Source organism: Calliphora vicina, chromosome 4, assembly GCF_958450345.1.
Source record: "Calliphora vicina chromosome 4, idCalVici1.1, whole genome shotgun sequence".
Classification (NCBI taxonomy): Eukaryota; Metazoa; Arthropoda; class Insecta; order Diptera; family Calliphoridae; genus Calliphora; species Calliphora vicina.
Window position 1 is genome coordinate 65068144 of NC_088783.1, and position 24800 is coordinate 65092943.

A 24800-nucleotide genomic window follows, 5' to 3' on the forward strand; every position below is an offset into this window, starting at 1 on the left:
AAATATATCCATATTTACTTGTATATGAGTTTTTATCTTTATCTTAACCTATTCGCGAGTTAACCAACAAAAAAAAATATTTTTAACGGCAGTTTCAAAACTCCAATTTCAAATTTTTTAAAATTTTGTTAAACAAATTGCAGAATTTGTTGATCATCACATGGGGATTTATTTACAACATAATATGGAATAAAACCGTGAAAAAGGTATGTCAATACATCCTATAGTTTTTCCGTACCTTCGATATAAATTTTGAGATTTTCGAGAAAACTAATTTGTTGGCCTTATTTTGGCGAATGAGCCCAATTTCCTTACTGTTATTAATTTTAAGTAAAATCTGTTCAGAATATTATAGTCCAAGTAATTCTAAATATAGTCTGAAAGTTTTCCTAAAATCGGAAAACGTTAACCCTTAAATCGTGAAGGTCAAAATCAAATTTTTCAATATTTGGAATTTCTAATGGAAAGATAGCGAAATGTTATATATTTTTGGGCAGATTTTGATGAAACTTAAGAAAAATATAACATGAAGTCTAGTATTTACAATAACGGTACAAAAATTAACCCCTAATAGTACTTGGGGTCCAAATGACCCTGAACTTTTAAAATCACGAAAAACACAGGAATTTTGACCCCAAGTACTTTTAAGAGTTAATTTTCATTTTTGCTGTTATTGTAAATGGTAGACTTCATTTTATATTTTTCTTAAGTTTCATCAAAATCGGCCAAAAAATATATAACATTTCGCTATCTTTCCATTAGAAATTCCAAATATTGAAAGGGACACTCTAGGTACACATATATAGCAGACAAATCAAACATTTTGGAGAATCTTTGAAACCAAATACTGATGTTAATTTTGTTTTCCTTAATTTCTTGTTTAAGTGTCCTGAGACACGTTATTGGTCTGGGGAATTTTTAATAACTTTAACAATTTTTAACCAAGTTTAGTAATTTTTATGTCTGTGCAACGAAAATTACGTACACATTTCGATTATTTTTCATTCAATAGCAAAAGTCATAATTTATAAGCAAAATTTTTACAGTTTGTGGGTCACTTTGACCCAAAGGAGATATAGGGTTACTCCCAGATTTTTTTTACTGTAATTTTCATTAATAAAAATAAGTATACATATTTCTGTAAAATAATGCAGTATATTAAGGAGTTTCACAAATTTATTTCATATAAATATTAAAATTTTGCATTAATCTGACCATTGACCTCGATGCACGTCCCGAAATCGTTGTCCGAGTTGGCTCAGCATCTAAATTTTAGACCTACTGTCACAATATTCCAGCCGGCACCCTTTAAAATTCGAACAACAATTTTTATCCATACAACTGATTGTCACTCTAATGTCCAGTACAGCAGCATTTATATCCAAACACACTTTGCTTTCAGACGACAAAAATTTAGTAACCAAAAAATGCATTAACCTCAAAAAATATCCCAACTGGAAAAAGATGCAAAAGAAACAAAATTTCTTTATATTTTCTATTGAATTTTGAGTTTTGAATTTTATTATTTTGACAATGAATATACAATTTTCGTTATTGGTTGAATTTCAAATACAAAAATTATTGAATAGATAATTTTCGTAATTGAAAACACATTTTTGTCATTTTTTGTGTTTCAATTACGAAAATTATCTATTCAATAATTTTTGTATTTGAAATTCAACCAATAATGAAAATTGTATATTCAATTGTCAAAATAATCAAATTCAAATTCATAATTCAATAGAAAATAGAAATATCAATATCAAATATTTAATTTTCAAATATTTTTTAGAATAATTTTTGCATGCTGAACATGAATTTTATATTTTTCAATCTTTTATAAAAATAGCGAATGTCCATTGAATTACCATGAAAATATTTTACCTTATTGTTTTTGGAAAATATAAGGTTCATGACATAAAAATAAATGGTTAAATTTGGAGTTTGCTTAAAAAGTGTCTAAATTTAAAGTTTCATCTATTACTTTACGACAATTTACACCAATCAAACTACAAAAAATCTTAAAAATGCTAAAAAAAATATTTTATTAAAATGCAAAATCTTCTATATTATAATTTTCATACATACACATTGAATATTTTGAAAAGAAAAATCCTCTATCTATCATAAGTAGTTGCTTTAAAACAAATATTTTAGAATACAGAATTTTAATAACTCAAGTAATACGCGAAAAAACAGTATTTTGGCTCTCTTGAAAAGTTGTGTTGTTTAAGATAGAGTGTTTTAAATATAGGCCCTTGATATGATACATTTATTCATTTTTATTTTTTAAATACATGTTCTTTATATACGCTCTATTTTGCAATTTAGTTTTCTAGTTTATCGTTTTTCATTCCAAAGTTACAGCCAACATTTTAAAATAAGAATATTTTTTTACAAAATACGATACAAGAAAATATAGTCGGTCGAGCGCGACCATATGATACCCTACACCTAGAAAATGATTATTAACAGTTTTCTTTAAAAATTTATGTGGGAGCTATGACTAATTATGAACCGATCCTTTTGGTGATGCGAGTTCAGCTTATACAAAACTTATTTGTGCTGAACTTACTTATTTTCAGATAGGGCAATCGTATGGGGGCTAGGAGAAATAATAGAACGATTCTAACCAAATTCAATTGGCTGCGTCCATGGGGAGAATTATCTTTGAAATTGCTACCTGTAGTTTGATTACAAGGTTTACATAGACGGACGGAAATCGCTTAATCAACGCAGAAGTGATCCTGAGCAGCAAGCCTTTAAAAGAATGCGTTATAAAGTATCATAAGTTAATAATATAATAAATTGTTTAGAAGATTTTGTATCTTCTTCTAGTTTCATGTGAAGGTATTTAACAAAGAGATCAAATAAATTTTATTATCTAATTTTGAATGCGTATGAATTTGTTTTAGAAGGAGAAGCAAATTCTTTTAACAACATCTTCTGAGAGAAGACAGACTGGAATGACTATCGGGACTTATAGATTTGAAAGTATTGATCATCACTCCAAAGTGATGAAACAAATTATTTGATTTTTTTTAAGATAATGAAAATTCTAAAATCTATGCATCGATTAAAATTTTAACACAACATTTTTATTTCATACTAGCTGACACAACAGACGTTGTCCTGTCCAAGTTAAAAAACGCTTGTGTTCAATTTGTGAGATGCGGTTTGAAAAGGGTAAAAATAATAAAAACAAGTAAGAGTACTATATTCGGCCGTGCCGAATCTTAAATACCCTCCACCTTAATATGATGGTAAAACAACTGAAATAATATAACAATTGTTAGAAAGACTAGTTTACGCAGAAGATATTCTATTTCAAAAGTACAAACAATTTTTATCTAATTCAGCAATTTATAATTGAAATTCCTATTAGAACGTATGAAATTTAACAATTTAAAATTTTTCCTTTTTAACCTCAAGGGAAGAAACAGAGTATAAAAAAGGGTATACAAATATATTTAGACAAATTTCAAAATATTGGGTTGTTGGACTTATATGGGAGCTATAACCAATTATTGGACCTATCATCGTAAAATTTGATACATCGATTTTTGTATATATTGAACAAATTTGTTTCGATTTCAACCTGATAACTATATTTGTAAGAAATTTATGAGGATTTTAGTGATTTTCGGGAGTGGACCTTATATGGGAGCTATGATCAAATATGGACCGATATTCACAAAATCCAGTAGTATAATTTCTAAATATAAATTAGAGATTTGTATAAAATTTTGTTTTGATATTTATATTTTTCAGATATTTATGTAGGTTAATGTGTTTTTCGGAAGTGGTCCTTATATGGGAGCTATAACCAATTATTGGCCGATCTCATAGAATTATGTATAGCGATTTTGGTATATATTGGGACTATTTATTACGAATTTAAACTTAATAGCGATATTAATAAGACATTTGTGCTTATTTAAGTGATTTTCGGAATTGAACTTTATATGGGGGCTATAGTCAAATATGGGCCGATCAACAAAAAATTTGGTGTTGTGATTTTTTTGAGCACAAAACTTATTTTTCCTGAAATTTGTGTGGATACTGCAATCTGGTAGGCATTTACAGACCATAGAACTATATTTCGGGAAGAAATTTGTATGGGGGAGAAATCATGAACCGATTCCTATAATTTTTACCAGAGTTAGTCCCTTTAATATAAAAATATGGTGTGTAAAATTTGATGGTATTATCTGCAATATATTTGCACATATAACAAAAACAATTTTAAAATTATCATGTTTTTTTTAGGTTGTCTCACATTTTGGTTCTTAACTCTGGTTCTACTAAACCGATTTTGCTGATTTTCAATACCCAACTGCTTAGGAGAACAATAAACAATTTGCTTGTAAGTTTACCAATTTTGTTTGTCTATTTTGGACGTCAGCGTGTTTTACACAGACAGACAGACGGACATAGCTTAATCGACTTAGAATTTCATAAGGATCAATAATATATATACTTTGTTGTGTCTCAGATGAATATTTCTCAATGTTATACACGGAATGACAAACTTATATATACCCTCATTCACCACTTATGGTGGTGGAGGGTATAAATATGATAATTTTTATTCATATAGGACATAAAATAAAAATATAATAAAAATATACATAGAAGCGCTACTGAGAGACTAAGAATCTAATTTGTTGTCAAAAACCTAATTCTTGCAACAACAAAATATATATAAATTAATGTACATATTTTGAGTTTTTATATAAATAATCGAATTTTGGCCAGAAATATGAGTGATGACAGATCGAGCTCTTTTCCTTGATTAAACGCTTATTGGCCAAGTTATTAGCGAATTTAGATATTTTGAGTTTTTATATAGAAAATTTAGATATTTTGAATTTTTATATAAAAAATCGAATTTTGGTCAGAAATATGAGTGATGACAGATCGACCTCTTTTTCTTGATTAAACGCTTATTGGCCAAGTTATTAGCGCATTTAGATATTTTGAGTTTTTATATAAAAAATCTAATTTTGGTCAAAAATATGAGTTATCACAGATCGAGCTCCTTTCCTTGATTAAACGCGTATTGGCCAAGTTATTATCGATTTAAGCTATTGTGAGTTTTTATATAAGTAATCGAATTTTGGTCTGAAATATGATTGATCACAGACCGATGTATTTTGCAGATGTATTTAATAAGTAGGCGTATTAGTGGACATGGATAATATTTATTTATATAAAAACTTTTGCGGACTATGTATTGCGAACATTAAACTGTCCAGGCGTCCTGCGATTTTAGATATATCGAAAAAAAAATTGGCGTGGTCAATTTTTCTTTCAGTAAAAACTCAAATTGGATTCTACGATCATTTAAACAAAAAATTTGCCAAATCGGTGTAGCCGTTTTCCGATTTTAAATCGAAAAAAGTGGGCGTGGTCAATGTTTCATTCCGTAAAAACCTATGTTGGACTATGACCAACATTTCAAAACTTTTATTTCATATTGTGGGCGTATGAGTAATGTGGATCACAGAAAATTTTTTCAGATTTGTATTTTCGCATTAAAATATTCCAACACATTGACGAGGCGTTCTTTGTATCAGAAATTTAATTTTTCATCCTTTTCGATGTGTAACTATATGTCTAATAAATCCTTTTTGCAGAAAAAAAAATTAACAAAAAATATTTTCAATCTTAATCTGAAACTAACTTTGGTGAATCTTATATAAGATTAAGAAGAGCTGAATATAGCTTAATTGTTTTTTTTTTTTTTTTGTTAATTTTTGCAATTTCCCTTGTTTGGTAATTTTTGCAATTGGGCTTAGTGTTAGCCCAATAAGCATTTTTACTAGAATTCAGGTTGAAAGCAATTGTAATTCAAACCTTGAATTATAGTCAAGCATTTGAATTACAGTTGTATTACACTTTATTTCAATAGCATTCTCCAGTAAAAAGAAAGCATAAATTCAAGGCATATGTTTTTTGTTTGAAAAATAAATAAATTTTCAAATATTTTTCATGTTTAAAGTATAATTACATTTGCATTCAAGTCAAATTCCAACAAAATCTTCAAGTGCTTGAATTTTTGGGGCTTTGCTGCTTACTGGGAGTGAACGAATCTTTTGGTCTTTTGGAATGTGAGTATTCTGAATAACTTGCAACAATTCATGTGACGAATAAATGATATTATAATTTTTTGTCTTTCCGTCCTCAATACTATTTAAAAGATTGATTTAAAAAAAACTGTCATAATAAATTCTGTTTCAATCGTCATGATATTTTGATTTTTTTTTTAATTTTTCGACTGCACTTAAATACGTAGCAGAAAATTTATATATTTAAAATGAAATGCAACAAAAAAAGTGTTTGTGTATAAATATTTAATTATAATGAGGCAATAAAATAAAACAATATTATCAATTGTAATTTTATAGCATTGAATAAACATATTGAAATATTAAAATATTTATATATTTATTACGAACGAATACTGCTGCAGTTGCTGCGGCTAGTGCTGCTGTCTGATATCGTTGTCATCATGGAGGAGGACATTAAAATATAATTAACACCAAGCCAAACAACAAGCAACCAAATATATAAATAAGTACTATATAAATATTAAATTATTGTGGTGTTAAAAAATAAACCAAACAATATACATGGAGATATGGGGTAATGTTAGTAAGAATTTGTAGGGAAAATTAAATAGTTTTTATATAAGGGGCCTTAATTTGATTGCAGATATAAATAAAAATTCTTTTAGAAGTCTAAGCTTTTTTCAATATGATTCATAAAAATCAGTATATGACTTAAAGATTTAAAAAAATATTCACTTATAGTATTATGCTTATAATTATCTATGTTTTAAAATTATAATTGCTCTTCTGAAAAAACGATAAATTCCAATATCTTGGGATTAGTACTTGTTTAACGCCAAGAACTTTTGTCCCTATCATGAGAATTGCCTTTTAAAATCATCAATATGTTGATCATGCTGTATGTAACAGTGTCATCTAGCTCTTTTTATTTGGGATCTATCATGTTTTCAATAGACAGACGGACGGACATAACTAGACCATCTTAGAAACTTTTGAGGACCCATAATATATAGATTTAAGTGGGTCTGTGACTATTATTTTGATTTGTTACAAACGGAATGACAAAATCAACAAATCTCTTTTGATGGTGGGTATAAAAATATAAATAATTATGAAATTTTCATACTTAAAAAAAATTTTTGAAATTATAATATACAATTGCTGATAGAGAAATAAAGAAGATTTAGTGCCAGTTTGTCGATTTTGAGAGAAGTAGTCGACAATATTTTATGCTATTGGCGATAAAAAATACTACGCTAAATGAAACTCATATGGTCTATTCACAGGAGACATTGTGAATCAAGTTATATTGTCATAATGTCCTAATATTTTACGACTCGGCGGCTCGGCTTATCCGACTCTTAGGCGTTCGGCGCATAAAGGGTAGTATTATTTTATGATAGTTTTTGCTTGAAAGGCAATAACAAAATTTTTAAACCCTTGTAAAATATTAGGACAATATGATATGATAGGAGACCTTGTGAATTGACCAATATTGTTTATTTGTTGAAAAAAACAAAATTTTGTTTTTTACTATTTCGAAAGGTATATTAATCGTCTTCCATGCAAATCACTTTACTTTAACTTGAACATTTTTGAGACAATGTAACTATCACACACTGGGGGAACTGAAAAAAAGTGGAAATAAATCTGTAACTTCTAAACGGATAGCCCGATTTTAATAAAATATTCCATTGAAGTATTGAATTGGAGCTTATAACACTAAGAGGGAGACACAATGCCCCAAACTGGGGCACCTAGAGTATATGAGAAATTAAAAATGTTGACAAAATTTAGCTTTCAATTCGGTTTGAACAATTTTTATATACACTGAATCAATTAAGTCTCCGTACAGTTAACCGTTTTAAGGCAAGGAATCCTAATATTAATCTTAATTGCATTTAATATGTGGTAGGTCCTCCTTTCTGAGCAATTACTTCATTTTAGTGGCTGTGGATGGAATGGACCAGCTTTGTTGTTGTCAGGGAATCCAAAAATAAGCAAATTTTAATGAATAGAAAGAAAATTATTATTAACTTGCTAAATTAAGGAAAAAATCTAATCCATTCAGTACGTAATTCAATAGTTAAAAAAAACCGGAACAATGGCAAATAAACAAAGAACTGACCATCCAAGAAAAACAGACCACCACTTAGAGAGAAGAATTGTAAGATTTGTAGAAGGTAATCCAAAAATTAACGCATGTGTAATTGAAGGAAACTTGAAAACTAGTGATGAATTAACGGTAAACCCCCAAACTGTAAGAAACGCTCTTAAACTAAATGGATACAATGGTCGAATAAGCCGTAAGAAGCCCCTTGTTCGAAAAGTGAACATGAAAAAGAGATTGGATTATGCTATCGAGCATATTGATAAAGATTTTTTATTTTGGGATCGAGTTATTTGGGATCGAGTTATATACCTTAATATATTAAAAGAAAACTTAAAACAAAGTTCTGAAAAATTAGTTTTGGGACGTTTGTATTGCTTCCAACAAGACAACGATCCCAAACACAACTCTAGGTTAGTAAAGGACTGCCTTATTTATAATGTTCCTTAGCACTTAAATCAGGTAGCTCAGATCAGGTGACTGAGCTACCTGATCTCAGCCCGATTGAGCACCAAGGGATCACTTGAAAAGAAAGATTCGACAGCACAATATAACGAGTAAAGGTCAGCTAAAAGCCGTAATAATGGAAGAGTGGTATAAAATAGATTCCCTGACAACAACAAACATGGTCCATTCCATGCGCAGCCATTAAAATGAAGCAATTGCTCAGAAAGGAGGACCTACCACATATTAAATTCAATTAAGATTAATATTGGGATTCCTTGCCTTAAAACGGTTTAACTGTACGGAGACTTTTTTGGTGATACTTTTCGTACAATTATTGAATTTATGTAATTTTTTATGTTTTTAATGAAAATGTTTGTAGTTTTACTATGTGAATTCTAGTTTATAAGATTTTTTATAAAATTAATTAAAAAAAAGGTTTAAATATGTATTGAAAAGTGACCATAAATAGCTAGTTTATATTATGAGTATGTCTGTACGGAGACTTAATTGATTCAGTGTATATATATGGGGCATTTCACGTCAAGTGAACCAACTTTTGAAATCGATGTCTTCCGATCGCGATGAAATTTGCACCAATATTAGTTCTATTGGATAGTAATTCGGACACCATTTTTCAACAAGATCGGTCAAGAACTCTCAAAATTTGACATTTTGGCCAAACAGGTGTTATTTTTTATCCATATAACTTATTACCTATTGTTCTTAGCAAAATGTGTCCCAAATAGTTTAGATAGCTATTTATGCAATCTTTCGAAAAAAAAAATTAAAAAAATTTAATAAAATATTTTTGATTTTTTTTTTTAAATCAAAAATATTTTTGACTTTTTTTTCAAAATGGGCCCTTTTTATTTTTTTTTAAGAAAGCTTAGGTCTTTTCCTAAGCGACCTATATGGTCGCTTAGTGGGATGCGAGTGGGATATCTATAAAAAAAAATATTTTGTAACTCAAGATTTAAAATTTTTGAATTTTTTTGCAAAATCAAAAACTTTGTTGACTTTTTTTAAAAAAATGGACCCATTTTTTAATTTTTTTTTTTGCTCAGAAGAAAGCTTATGTGTTTTCCTTTAACGCCCTTTTTGTCGCTTAGTGGGATGCGAGTGGGATATCTATAAAAAAAATGTTTTGTAACTCAAGACATACAATTTTTTACTTTTTTTTGAAAAATCAAAAACCTTTTTGACTTTTTTTTTCCAAAATGGACTCTTTTTTTATTAATTTTTTTTTTTTAGTATATATACTAAAAGAGATCTATAAAAAACTTTGCTAGATCGATATATTGTCTCTTATAGCTTAGGATTTATTCGCATTTGAAAACTAAAATTTTAGTTTTTTACTACCTTAGCATGATTTTGTACTTTTTTGAATTAATAATAAATTTATTAATATTCCTTAGAAAGAATTGTTTAAAAATCTCTACTGAGTCAAAAGTTATGGGCATAGGATAACATAGTTTGTTGTCAAAAACCTATCTCTTGCAACAACAAAATACATGCTAGTCAATGTATTTTGTTGTTGTATCAGAAATATTATTTGTTGTATTTTTGTTTGACAAATCAGAGTGTCTCGTCTCTATGTATAATTATCTATGGTTATGGGCATTTAAATTAAAAAAATTTAAAAAGGTAATTTTTTTTTGCGAATTTTTTTCGGAAAACGTACTTACGTTAATGTTTTGTTATACAGAAGATAAAAACAAAATAAATAATGTAGTTATATTTTTCCGAAAGGTAACATTTTGAGAAGTATTACGAAAGAAAAATAATTCCGAAATTTATATTACTTCGAGGTGCAGAGCCTTCCGAATTAGACCTATTTTCTATGCAAATTTTAAATTTATGCCAAATTTTCTCTTATCACATAGCTGTTTTCAAATAATTGAAACCTCTTTTGTATGACCCAATATGTTTGCAAAGGGAAATTATATCCCGAGCATTGCTACCGTCAACAGGTTTATAAAAAAATACCATTTTTGGATTTTTTAATAGATTTATGGGAATTGTGGGATTGTCAAAAACACCTCACTATTTTCCACTTTTGAATTTTGATCAAAAGTTTCTATATAAGTTTAAAATTTCATCAAAATTAATTTATAAGCAAAACTTTTATTTATAAATATTAAAATGTTCTAAATATATCAGCTAAGATTTTTTATTCCCATATTTTTGAAAAAAATATTCTATAAATTTTTTAATTCTTAAAAATTTTATACACTTTTAAAAAGAAAACACAATTTCCTACATGTTGATATATAATATGTATACGTAATGGAAATATCTCGTAAACTATAACAGATAAAATATAGTTATAGCTATTTTTTATAGCTCTCTTCTTGTAGATTCTACACATGTACAAATCTCTCAAATAAGATAGAGAACAAACACTTGGCATCATTTTTAATTTTTCATAAACCCAAAACACTCCACTTTAGTGTTTAAATTCAGAAACTTAAACTCAGCTACACCTATAGCTCCTGGGAAATTGTATTAAAATCGGACTATCGGTTTAGAAGGTATATATTTATTACCAATTTTTTTCTTTCCTCCACTGTGTATCAGCTGGGAAATTCTGATTTTTTACCGAAAAACGAACAAAATCATATTCGTAATCAGTAATTTAAATTTTTTATCAGTACCTGCAGAAAAAGCCTATCCTTTATCATATTTTCATTAATCACTCAGTTCTTATTAAAGTAGAAATATACTTGTTTGAGTTGAAACTGAAAATTGAAACTAAAAAAACATTTTCGAATTAGCAAGGGAAATTACTCGTTGAACCATTATGTTTCAAAACATTTTTTGTCGCTCTTTATTTATAAAAAATAAAAACATAAAAAAAATATTTTTGAAAGCACCCTTATACTTTCAAATTTGATAAAAGTGCCAAAAATACATTTGACAATTCTTTTGAAGGGCGACAATTCCATTTAATTTCTGAGACATGGTATATAAAAAAGTATGAAAAATAGGGGTTTCGCTCGTTTTATACCCTTAAAAGTACAACCATCAAAATGTACCATACACTTGTCCACTAATTTCTAGCATATTTTTAAATTATTAGTGCCAGCTTTATTAGTTCCGGATATGTGGAGATACCGATTTTACTCGTTTCCGCTCTTAAAATTCGATTTTCCAAAATTCCCTTCTTAGCGGATGTACACATCGGGAGAATGGGTGTTAATAACATAAAGTATGACAACACTAAGTCTGAGGCAGCTTTAAAAGCTATAGTTGATCATTGTGGAAATTTAACATTCGAGTCTTATCTGTTAATTATTCATTAATCTTCTAGAAGATGGCGCTGTGTATACTCACAACAGCGGGTTAGTGAGTGAGCACCTACGATAGCGCTGTATATTGTTGCAAATTATAAAGTGTGTATATTAAAATACTACTAGGATCGCCCGGTGGCCGAAATTCGACCACTTTTAAACACTTTTTACCACTTTTATGGAAAGAATTTTAAAAATATGTTCTGCAAATCTAGAGAAAATAACTTTTTAAACCATATATGTTTCATCAATATTGGTGGACAATAACATACTTAAAAGTGTACCACAAAAAACGTGTGGCCTATTTATATATAAGATTTATACTGTTAAGTTAATTTAAATAATTAAAGTGTTGTTCAAATTGTTAAACTACTGATCGCTTTTATTTGCCATTAAATAAATCGCAGCTTGTAAACGGTAAACACGTAAAAATATTTCTGTATGTGCCTATAAGTAGGCCACTTTTTTGTTTTACAGCTCTAATTGAAATAATGTACTAATTTGAGATATAAAAATATGGAATATTTTCAAAAAAAAAACATATATAATATTTGGAACTTGCTTTTAATAGGTTTAATTTCTGTAAAATAATTTAGAAATTTCTGGAAATTAAAAAAAAAATAATTCACAACTTTATTTCCTCTGTCACTTTTGATCGCCTTTTGGCTTAATTCCACACAGTTACACCTGGTTTTACAGATAAATTTATTCACTGATGAGTATTTCTTTTTTTTTTTGGTTTATATGTTAAACATTTAAGCAGTTAATACATATTGTATTAAACATTTTGTTGTTGTCGCTACTGTTGTGTTGTTGATTGTTTGCAAAAAAATATTTTCACTAAATGGCAGTCAATTAAACACTGGCTTTTAGTTTTTTTTTTCGCTCACGTTCATGCATTCGAATGGCAGGAATTAAATGAATGGATTTGCAGGCAAATAAAAACAATATGAAATATTTAACTGTTGTGATTTATGCCATGACAAAACCATAAATAAATTGTTTTCGGTTTTTTTTGTCGAACTGCAATAGGAAATCAATTAGTATTATGAAAAATATATGGAAAAAACGATGAATTATAACAATTTATGAATTTATCAAGGTTAATGTTTTTTTTTTTTGGAGAAAAAAAGTATTAAGCCAAATATAAGCATTATTAAATTTGTTAAATTTATTTAAACCAATTTTTAATAAAAATGTTTTTGGCTAAAAGCGAAATTTTAAATATTATTAAAATATATTTAAGATTTGTTCAGTAGATTTATACCATAGATAAAAAACACTTAGAACGGAAACTCTCCTGTCAAAGACCTAACTCAGTTATCAGTAACCAAAGTGGTGCTGATGTTTTTAATATTAGTCTAACACCCACATTAAATTATACCGATCGATTCAAAATAATTTATAGGCAATCGATCCATATTTGGTCATATCTCCTTTATAATACCCACTTCCTCAAATCACTAAATTAGCTTAAATCTCTTAAACATTTTAGAATCCAAATACAATTTAACAAAGATATGATTAATATAGAAATAAATCATAAGACCTACAATAATTTCATGGCGATCGGTACACATTTGATCATAGCACCCTATAAGGCCCACTTCCGAAAATCACTTACGAAAATAAATTATTGAAATTTAAGAAGAAAAATGTTTTTCATCATTCACTCAGTTTATGCACTTATTTTCTAAGGGCATCAAAGGTATTCGAATACGTATGAGTAATATTAAAAGCATACAAAGAAATTAAATATTAATTATACGCTACGTATATATATTAAATATTGTTTGAATTGTGAATTTTAATTACGGATACATATTGTTACGTTTTAGCCTTCTCAAAACGTTGGTTTATTTCCTTTAAATATACCGGATACTTTTGATTACAAATAAAAGCCGTTTTGTAGATTAAAAATTGTAACAACTCTTTATTTATTTAAAATGTACAACAACCACAGAATTAAATAGTCACTCAATGTTTTTTATACACGTTTATAGATTCTCAGAAATACAGACACTTTATAATGTACACGAATTCACTTTAAAAATACAGCACACTTTAAGGCACTCAGTTGATGTTTATTCGAATAGCGTCTTTGATAAACTGACTCATGACTGCAACCTCTGCCACTATTTATAACACTGCCACCTGCACTCCAGATTGTTCTTTAACTATCAAAATTCGAATATTCTAGATCTGTGGTGTACTGAATATTCGAATTCGTATACAGCGTTGCCAACTTACGATAAAATCAACTGAAAGCTTTTATTTAATAATGCCCAAAGATATGTTACAGTTTGCTATTACAGCACTGCTATTATGCTACTTTTAAATCAGCCCTTAAAATCATTATATTTGAATTCAAGTACAATTTCGTAACAATATTATAATAACAAAAAAATTGTATATTGTATTTTTAATTTGTTTCCAATAAAATATCGAAATAATTTGTTCCAAGAAAAAATTTCAAACAAAGAAACACAATAAATAGTTGTTTACAGAATCTTAAAATTGCAGCAAAATATTTATTATTTAGCTATATTGTGTTTATTGGAAATCCATAAACAAATTTGATTTTTATGCAGTTGTAAATAGTCATTTGTGCGCACATTAAATATTTGTATAAATTGAATTAATATTGCGTTTTAATGTGAATTGGTTATTTAAAATTTGCCATAAAATGCATTGCAGATAATCTTCATTCTTTTGTGATATCAAAGACATTTCTTTGTACGCAGTAAGCAGGGGCTACATCTTGTGATTTGATGAAGTTTGGTACACATAATCTAATGGTCAATACATTAATCCTAACAAACCTGATTGAAATCGAAGCATACTTTCATATAGTTACTTGTATGCACAACAAAATGTACACGCAGAGAAAAAACATGGTTCGACATGGCTATGTTCTTTGTAACAATTTATTGTTGTCGTAAACATATAATTTTTGTTTTAATTTAATTTCGACAATATTAGAGTTACGGTAAACGTTTATATTTTCATCGCAATTATAAATATGAATATGGTTTTCGGACAACTAAATAATGATAATTAGGTAAACATACTATTTTTATGTACAACCATTAAATGTTAAGTTTATATACGCGTAGTCATAATATGTTTAACATGCAAACAAAATATTTTTATTTTTAATAGTCTGTTTTCCCACCATTTTTGAGTGTTGGTGTTTGTCTAAGCTGTGTTATTTTTACTCCCAGCGGATTTTTTTCCCCATACATCTTCCAACTGAGACCAATGACAATGTAGATGCGACTAATCCAAAGTCTGTATTCAGTTTCCACTTACATTTACACAGCGATGGCCTAGGCAGTCATAAGGGTCCAACTCTACCGACAATTTAAGCGAAGGTCGTATGGGTCCAACTCCACCTACATTGTAAGCGAAATTTTCAGCTTCCACTTTTTTTAATCGTCTTAAATTTATTTTACTGAATCATACAACAACACTTACTATTTTTAATGTATACTTATTTTTTTAATTTAATTAATTGTTTATTTTTAATGCCACAATCACGGTTAAACCACTTGTACTTTCAAAAACACTTTACAATATGAAATTTTACTTTGAAAGAATAGAAAAAACAAAGAAACACCAAAAAATAAATAACGGGACAACGGCTGAACCAAAAGTACATTAGTCATCCAATTGTGATGCAAGTACGATGACAACATTTTATTCGATTTTGTCTTGTTCTTTAATTCTAATATGTATTTCATTTTACAATGGAATAGCAATAGGACTCATCTGAATCGGATGCTAGTTGTATGCTCTTAACCAATTTTATGTTTTCCTATTGACATGATAGTATACATTTGGATGTGTTTTAAATTGTAATAACCTGCAGACTGCTGGGCTAATAAATTTTGAGTGTCTGTAATTCCCATTCACTTTTTAGTTTTATTTGTAAATTATCTTTAACTTTCCTAGAGCGAATAACAATAAATTTCAGTGAATTTTTAAATAATATTTTAATTGGGAATTTATTAACTTTAAACTAAAACCTTTTAAAAAAAAATTTTGTTTTTCTAAAAATAATTTTTAATAATAACATGATTACATGATCATAATTTGATTTAATTGGGTCATAAATATGATTACTTTGGGTCATATTATGATTGATTTATATCATAATATGATTATTTCAGAACATGTTATGATTGATTTGTATCATAATTTGATTATTTCAGAATATATTATGATATTTAATGATACTAATAATGATCATAATATGTTTTGGACTACAAGCATAAATCTGATCATAATATGTTGCTCTTATTTATGGTTACCACAACCACGTTTTTTATCTGCTTGTAATTTTACATTTAAGTAGTGTTTTTGAAGTGAATAGCATTCTAAAATGTAAGATTGAGTAAATTATTAAAAAAAAAACAGTTTTACTCATATTCAACGCATTGGGGTTGGCAATAGACATTACTTAGGAATTAAAATGGACTACTACTAGAATATGGCTATTGATATGAATAAATTACATAGGTCAACAATGATTTGGTGCCACAAAAACTAAATATGATTTTTCGATACCCTGATTCTAATTGTAAACTTAGTTTATCAATGCTACGTGTAGCTTTCAAGAAATTGCACGGGTAAAAAAATTAATATCAAAGATTTTACAACATTTGATTAAATTATTTTATTTCAGTCAAGATTTTTAAAGCTTATTAAAAGATGTATAACTAATTTCACATAATTTTCAGCCTTCAGATTTATTAAGACATTTTTCACAACGACAACAAAAACATTTCCAAATCGCTACTTTAAAATCATATATTGAATATATGAAATCGTTGTATTTTATTAATAGTCCGCAAGGAAATCAATAATACCAGCTTTTAGTTATTCTGTACTCAAACCTGGATACTTGCTCGACGGAAAATTTTAAATTTAGAAGTATGTAAATTTTAAGGATCAAAAGAGATCAAAAAAGTAAATCACCCAGAGAAAGGTGATCGGATATACTTTTATATCCGATCGTGGAACACTTTTTGAATATTAGTGAAATTACTCACCAATTTTTATTTAACTAACGCTAAATTTTTCTATATTTTTCATTGCATTTTATAGCATATATTTACATTTATGAGTCTAATATACTATGGAAGATACCTAAAGTATTTATGAATGAGTAAAGGATTGATAATAAAAAATATATACATAGAAACAAAGACAATTAATTTAAATAAGATTCTAAAATTCTGTTTTATACGAGCAGTAGTAAGGAAAAAATATCATATAAATTAATAGATCTCATACAGAGCCCTATCAAAATAAAATTTACAAAAGTTTAAATTAAAATTTAAAAAAAATATGGAGAGCTTCAGCAATAGAGAATTGACTGAATAGTATCCTAGAGATAAAACCGATATTCAATTGTTTTTACAAGACAAGTTATCTGTTTTCGTAAAAAAAATTAAAAAGCGCTACAAAGAAGATAAATGGAACAAAGATACATTCCATAAACGCTTTGCACGAAGTCACGATGCTTTACAAATGTAGATTTTTATATCCTACACCACAATAGTGGGGATGTGCAGATGTTTGTAACGACCAAAAATATTATTCTAACACCCACCTTAAAGTATACCGATCGACTCAGAATCTGAGTCCATAATTGGTCATAGCTCACACTTCCGGCCCACTTCCGAAAATCACTCACAAATATAAATTATTGATACATATTTAAAAAAAAAAATGTTTTTGCTCATTTACTTGGTGTAGGATATTATCGCCATGCTACTGATTATCGCTTCATAAGCATATTGAAGACATGTCCAAAAATAATAGTGATTTTATTGGTTGAACAGTTTTTGGAAGGTGCTATCAGTAAATCGGTATCAGTCAGGTTTTATAAAGCGATATAGTACCACGGGTTTAATGTTAAATTGTGTCGAGGATATAAGAAGTAATATGGAACAAAAAATTAATACAATTCTCATATTTATTGATTGCATCAGAGCTTTAGACTACTTAAGTCATGAAATACTGTGTAATATATTATTGCTCCAATTTGACTTTGGGTCATCCACCTACAAGTTAGTCTGGTCAACTTTCCAGTTATCTGGAAATTTGGAAAAAGTTTAATAGTATTAAAAATAAATCCAAATTAATTTTCTTGTCCACCGACACAAAAAAATTAAAAGTTTTTGAAAACACTTTGTTTTATCACACTTTTATGGGGAAACTATCAAGTTTTAATAACGTCTATATAATAAAGTCTTTATGAGGTTACAAAGAATCAAAATAGAATACAAAGGAAATTATGCGATTGCAAATAACTTTAAGTTTTTTCATTGCATTGTCACGATGTCACTCACGACATTGAAAAACAACATTTGTTATCAGTGCGTCGAAAGTACATCCAGAAAGCTTATCAAATATTCAGTTTCGAAAAATACTAAGATTTATGATTTTGTACTTCCTGATTTTGCTTATTTCTGAAAAAAACTGCATTTGATATTCCTGATAAAATTTTCATTTTATTTGTATTGTATTTTCTACTACACAATATTTTATTCATACTACACATTTTTGTTAAGTCTTTATTTTGTTGATATTCTGTTAATTTAAATAACAGGATGGAAAAATATGTCCCGTGCGACAGTGATTAAAATTAACTTAAAACAAGTAAGAGAGCTATATTCATTCGGCTGTGCCGAATCTTATATACCCTTCTCCAAATTATAGTTCAAAATATTTTTAGGTAAACAAAATTAATTTTTTTTTCCAAAGTTGTTTTTTTAATTTTTTGGATAAAAAATTTTTCGAATTGTTTTTTTTTTAAATTTTTTTTTTGGTTTTTTCATTTTTTTTTAATATTTAGCGAAAAAAAAACTGTGTTGAAAAAAAAAATTTGGGTAAAAAATATTGTTTCCGATTTTGAACCATTGTAGGTCCAATTTACTATGGTCTTATATACATACGTCGTTGCAAAGGTCTTTGAAATATCTATTATTAGATATACATATTGTCTATATTAATGACTTAGTAATCCAGATTTAGTTCAAAAATAGGTAAAAAATTGAGGTTGTCCTTGTTTTTTCCTTATATCTCAGCCATTTGTAGCAATCGACCCAAAATTTTTGGAGATATTGATGTATGAATCGTGTATATAGTTATTTGAGGACTTCGTTTGATTTCAGCAGACAGATAGATGGACATGGCTTAATCGACTCCGCTATATATAAGGATCCAGAATATATACTTTATAGGATCGGAAAATTATGTTGTTGAAATTAGAAACGGAATGACAAACAAAAATACAACCAATTTTTGGGTAAACTCAAAACTATTTTAAGAGACATCAACATTTTGAAAGTCACAATGAAATATTGCCTCAGGTTTCTCTGGAATTTGCGTTTGAATTGTTGACCGCAAAAAATACTTTTTTGATCCCGTGCGAAAGCCTCGGTTTTTTGCAAAAATGAAAATTTGGCCAAAATCAAACTTAGCACTATTTCAGCATTTTGTCAAAACTAAAATTCGATTTATTATGCCCTTTTTCACGTGCGACATAATGGAATTTACCATATACATAAATGTTTAGCATTTTTAATGAAAATTAAAATGCAAAACGTGTGATCGAATAATTCGATCACACGATTAAAATTAATCGAATAATTTAAATTTTTTTAAAAAGTAAAGAATGAAGTTTTGATGTCGGTTTTTTAATATTTTGTTGTTAAAGAAATACAAAAAATAACGTTAAAGTTAAAATTCAAGTATTGATAATGTTAAAAAACATTCGAAAACAAAGTCCATCATTAAATTTTCATCAGAAATATTCTGATGAGATTAACTCCCGAACAATCTACAAAACACTTGACTAGCAAACCCTTTAGTTTCCGTTTTGGAGCTGTGCTTTAAAAAATTTGAGCTAGTTGGACATGATCCTGAATTCAAATACAATATAAACGTATTAAGAACTTTTTTATGCCGTTCATTAATTCGGGTTTTAAATTGAGTAACTAATTCTTTAGTAAATTAATTATTCACTAACTATTTCTAAACTAATAAAATAGTCTTGGGGAATTACACAATAAAGGGAATCTGTCCAAAGTTTGATATCATTGTCAGTGAACGTGGCTAATTTGAAGTCAGGCATTGCATGATTGATGCATTTACAAATACGCAAAAAGTTTATTACCATGTTAGACAAAGATGTTCAACGATGTTCAAAATCATGTATAAGACGAACTCCATGCTTTTCTTGCAACAAAACATTAGTCTGTAATATTTGTGTTTATCATTCGATTTATTAAATAGTTTGCAACATTTACGTACGCGGTTAATAAATAACATCACTTATATACATATATTTTAAGATCATGAAATAGATGAATTTCAATGTAATAATTATAAATGTCATCCTCAATATCACTTTCGGTGGCCGTTTCAAAATCACATTCTCCATCACATTCAACTCTACCTTAATCTAAGTTAATATTTTGATTATTAATTGCGATTCTTCTAATTTTTATTTTATTCCGTATCTTTTATTTCCATTGGTTCAAGTCCTAAGTTAAAAATTTTGAAAGATTTGTTTTTAGAATTGTAACTTCTTGCAGTAATATTTAAATATTTAATATTGGAGCTATCGGAACACTCATCTACAGTGATCGAAAGTCCCTTTGTCTTCAGTTATTTGTCAAATTTCAGAAACAATACAATTTTTGTGAGTCATTATTACTTATTTAAATTTGGAATTATGAAAAATTTTAAAAAATTTAATAAATTTAAATATATATGAACATTTATTCGTTTTATTCGATTATTCTACATAAAATTGTTCGAATTATTCGTTATTCGTTATTTTTAAGTTGTTCGAAGAGTTATTCGTATGAAATTATTCGATTAATCGAACGATCATTAATCGAATAGTAGCTAGATTTGAAATCTCAGATTTCAATGATGCTTAAAACAGTTGTCATTATTAAGAGTCTTTATCAAACTTTTCCGGTCCAAAATCAAAATTAAAAAAACTGTCAGAAGAACGCAAACATTATTTTCCATAACTTTTAAACTATTTAATTATAGTTTTTTCCGAATAAATCCCATTATGTTGCTTATGTCAAACCTAACATCTTATATCTTATATATAAATAGGCCTCACGTTTTTTGTGGCACACTTTTAAGTATGTTATCGTCTACCAATATTGATGAAACATATATGGTTTAAAAGGTTTTTATCTCAAGTTGTGCACAATATAAAAAAATATTTAAAAATTCTTTCCATAAAAGTGGTAAAAAGCGTTTTAAAAGTGGACGAATTTCGGCCACATATAAATAGGCCACATGTTTTTTTGTGGTACACTTTTAAGTATGTTATTGTCCAAAAATATTGATGAAACACATATGGTTTAAAAGGTTTTTTCTCTAGATGTGCACAATATAAACAAATATTTAAAAATTCTTTTCATAAAAGTGCTAAAAAGAGTTTTAAAAGTGGTCGAATTTCGGCCACCAGGCGATCCTAGTACCTATGAATAGAGTTCAAAGGCCTTCATCTCATAAAACGATAATTTAAAAATACTTAAAGAATTATATGATATTAAGTAAATTCTCTTGTTTTTCAATTAATTGACAAATATTAATCAAAAAATATTTATAAAGACAACGAATTTATAAAACCCAAAAATACAGATACGTTTGGAAAGCCAAATTATTTGTCTAACACAAAATTTACTTAGATTCAAACTTGGAAACATTTTTTAATTATTTTAAACACGGAAAGTTCATTTATAGTTTATTATTACTATTATCTAAGTATTAAGTTATTATTATGTTAAGCAAAAATATTTACCTTTTAAAACACTTAAAACCAGTATTAAAGTGATCTTCATCATCTTATCATTATTTTTTATAAACACTAGAGGTAGAATTTTATTTCTTGATATAGATTTATCTACTACAAAATCTATGTATTGATAATTTCAAAACTTTTTTGATATTTATTATTTAATGAACTATTTGAACACTAAGTGACACTTTAAAGGTTTTATTTATATTTTGTTTTAAATTATTTCAATTTACTTGCATTCAATTTATTGATTTCATAATTCAAGCACTGGGATTGTTATAAATTTTTAAATATTTAACACATATTTTTGTATATTTTTTTTACAAAAAAAAAACACTTAATTTTGTTTTTATATTATTTATTTAATTCTTCAATGCTATTGTTATATTTTTATGTGTGTCGTGGCTAAATGAATGACTGAGTAGTGACTGTATTAATGACTGACTAAATGGCTGAATTGCCATGCATTGTAATTAAACAGAATAAGTATTACGAGTATTCACTTTTTTTCAACATGGATGCATTTTAATTGTTAATGCTGCACATACCACACATACACACTTATTGCTACAGCAATTTATTTTTTTTATATTTTTAGTTTATTTGTTAACACCATGATTTAATTGTATCTTTTGTAAGAAATACACTGGCAAAAAATAAATAAATAAATCTTTTAAAAAAAATTATACCCAATTTAAAATTTGATCAGTCCTTTTTTTGAATTTTTTTTTTCTATTTTGCTTTTGGTTTTTGTTTGGCCAAAAGAAACGAAGCGTCTAAATATGAGCAACGACGTTTTAAAACTAAAATTCATGTTTATAGCCAACCATAATACAAGGCATCATCATTTATTAAAATCAGCTACAAACACTCGCACACAAACTCAGTCGTTTGCTAATAGACAGCATCCAAAAGGCATCTGTTCAAATGTTTACGAACTCTGTAACACAGTCGTTGTACAAAACCTTCGTTTGTACTCGTTTTGTATAAAATTTAAATAAGAACGTAAAAACGATGTGAAAAAATATCGTAAATTTTCGAACTTCGGTTTTGTGAGAGGAAGAGAATACTTCGAAGTTTACAATGTTACAATCCACCATGTGCTAAATAAATGGGAAAATAAATTAAGCACGTGGTGGATTGTAGCATATTTTGAGGCAATAGATATGCAAGAAATATGGGTAAAATATGTTCCCTTGTCTTAACAGCATAATAATACTAACAACAACAACTAAACAACATGTTGACGCAGGCGCCATTGCCATGTGAAGGAGGAGTAAATTTATTTTATTTCTTGTACTTTTTTTTGACAAATGGTATGACAACTAATACCACTCCAAAGGAAGAAAAAAATCTGAACACAAAGAAGAAAAAAAAAAATTCAAACAAATAACAAACACACCAACATTTACAGCACTCATACAAACATTTAGTATTAGGGAAAATAAAGAAAGAAATCACGACTAACAGTGTGGTAAATTGAAAAATAAGTGCTAATATGTCTTCTTACATATAATTTTTTTTTACTTTATGTAGATCAATCTATATAGGGAGGGAATACCCGTACATTAGTCGTGCCAAATTTCTTAAAACTTAGTATACAAGTTCTTTATGGTCTTACTTTTTGAAGTGAAAGAAGTTGCTAAAAATTTTAAATTCGCATTGGTTTGCCTATAATCGATATTCAAATTTAAAATTTTATATAAGAATGATGTGAAATGGATCAATTTCAATTATAAATAATTTTTTTTTTTCGATATTTTTTTTTTATTTTTTTCTTTATTCGGCTATGACCCTCAATCCCTTCCACGTAAATGTGATGAAAAATATAGAAACTACATTGGTATATACAGTTTAATATCCATATTCAGTGTTTGTTGTTGGGACTTAGATGCGACATTGGGTACGAATGTCGCATCTAAGTGGGTGCGTGGGCATGGAGATATTACAGGAAACTGTGTTGCTAATGCTTTGGCGGAGACATAGACTTTCTATTCAAGCTACAAATTAGTAACTTTTACTATGTGATAGCTCAGTCAAGATGGGGTTGTGAACCAACCTGTATGATAATCAGAATGATAAGTCGGGGCCATATCAAACCGAGGGCGAAAAACATATCTCTTGGTTTGACACGCTCACAATTTTTTTTTTCATTTTCATTTATTTATTGTATCTTCATTATTTAATGAACTAACAATTATTATTTAATTAGTACAGCCACGAAAAAAATTTGTATTCATGGTTGTTTTGGTTAAATTGGCATTCTTCCTTCTAGATTAGGTCTGCTGTGTTCCTCCTTCTTAATCGAGTGTGGCCACGGTTATCTAATATGTTGCGGGCCAGCGGGTTTGGGTGAACTTCAAGTTTCTTTAAATATTTTTGTACATTTTTCGAAATTTCAGTTTTTACAATGGGCACGTTTAGATCTTTGTGTATATTCGCGTTTTTGATATACCACATTTACATTTTTGCTCGTTGACTTTAATTTTCCATTGTTTTAACCATTTTTCTATTTCAAATATGTGGTTTTGTAAGTAACGAGACGCTTGCTGAGGGTTTTCATGAATGCTTAGAATAGCAGTATCATCAGCAAATGTTGATGTATGAGTGCGATTGTTAGTTGGTATATCAGACGAATATATCAAATATAAAAAAGGTCCCAGGATACTGCCTTGGGGGACTCCAGCTTCAATGGGTTGTGCAGTACTTAAAAAGTTTCCCTCTTTAACCTTAAATGTTCGACCAGTTAAATAGCTTCCCAACAGCTTATGTGCGTTTGCGGGTAAATTTTGACTCAGCTCCATAAGCATCTTGTTACTGATCTTGTCAATACCAGGCGCTTTCTTGGGGTTTAAATCAACAATAGCATTTTCGATCTCCCGAATCTCAAAACGTAGGGGTACTGCTGCTCCAAAATGGGGTGGCAACTCAATTGCTTCGTTTGATGTGTTCGGTGTAAATACTTTTTTTAAATGATTAACAAACAGATTCCCTTTTTCAGTATCATTTCTTGCCCAACCACCACTTGAATTTCGCAA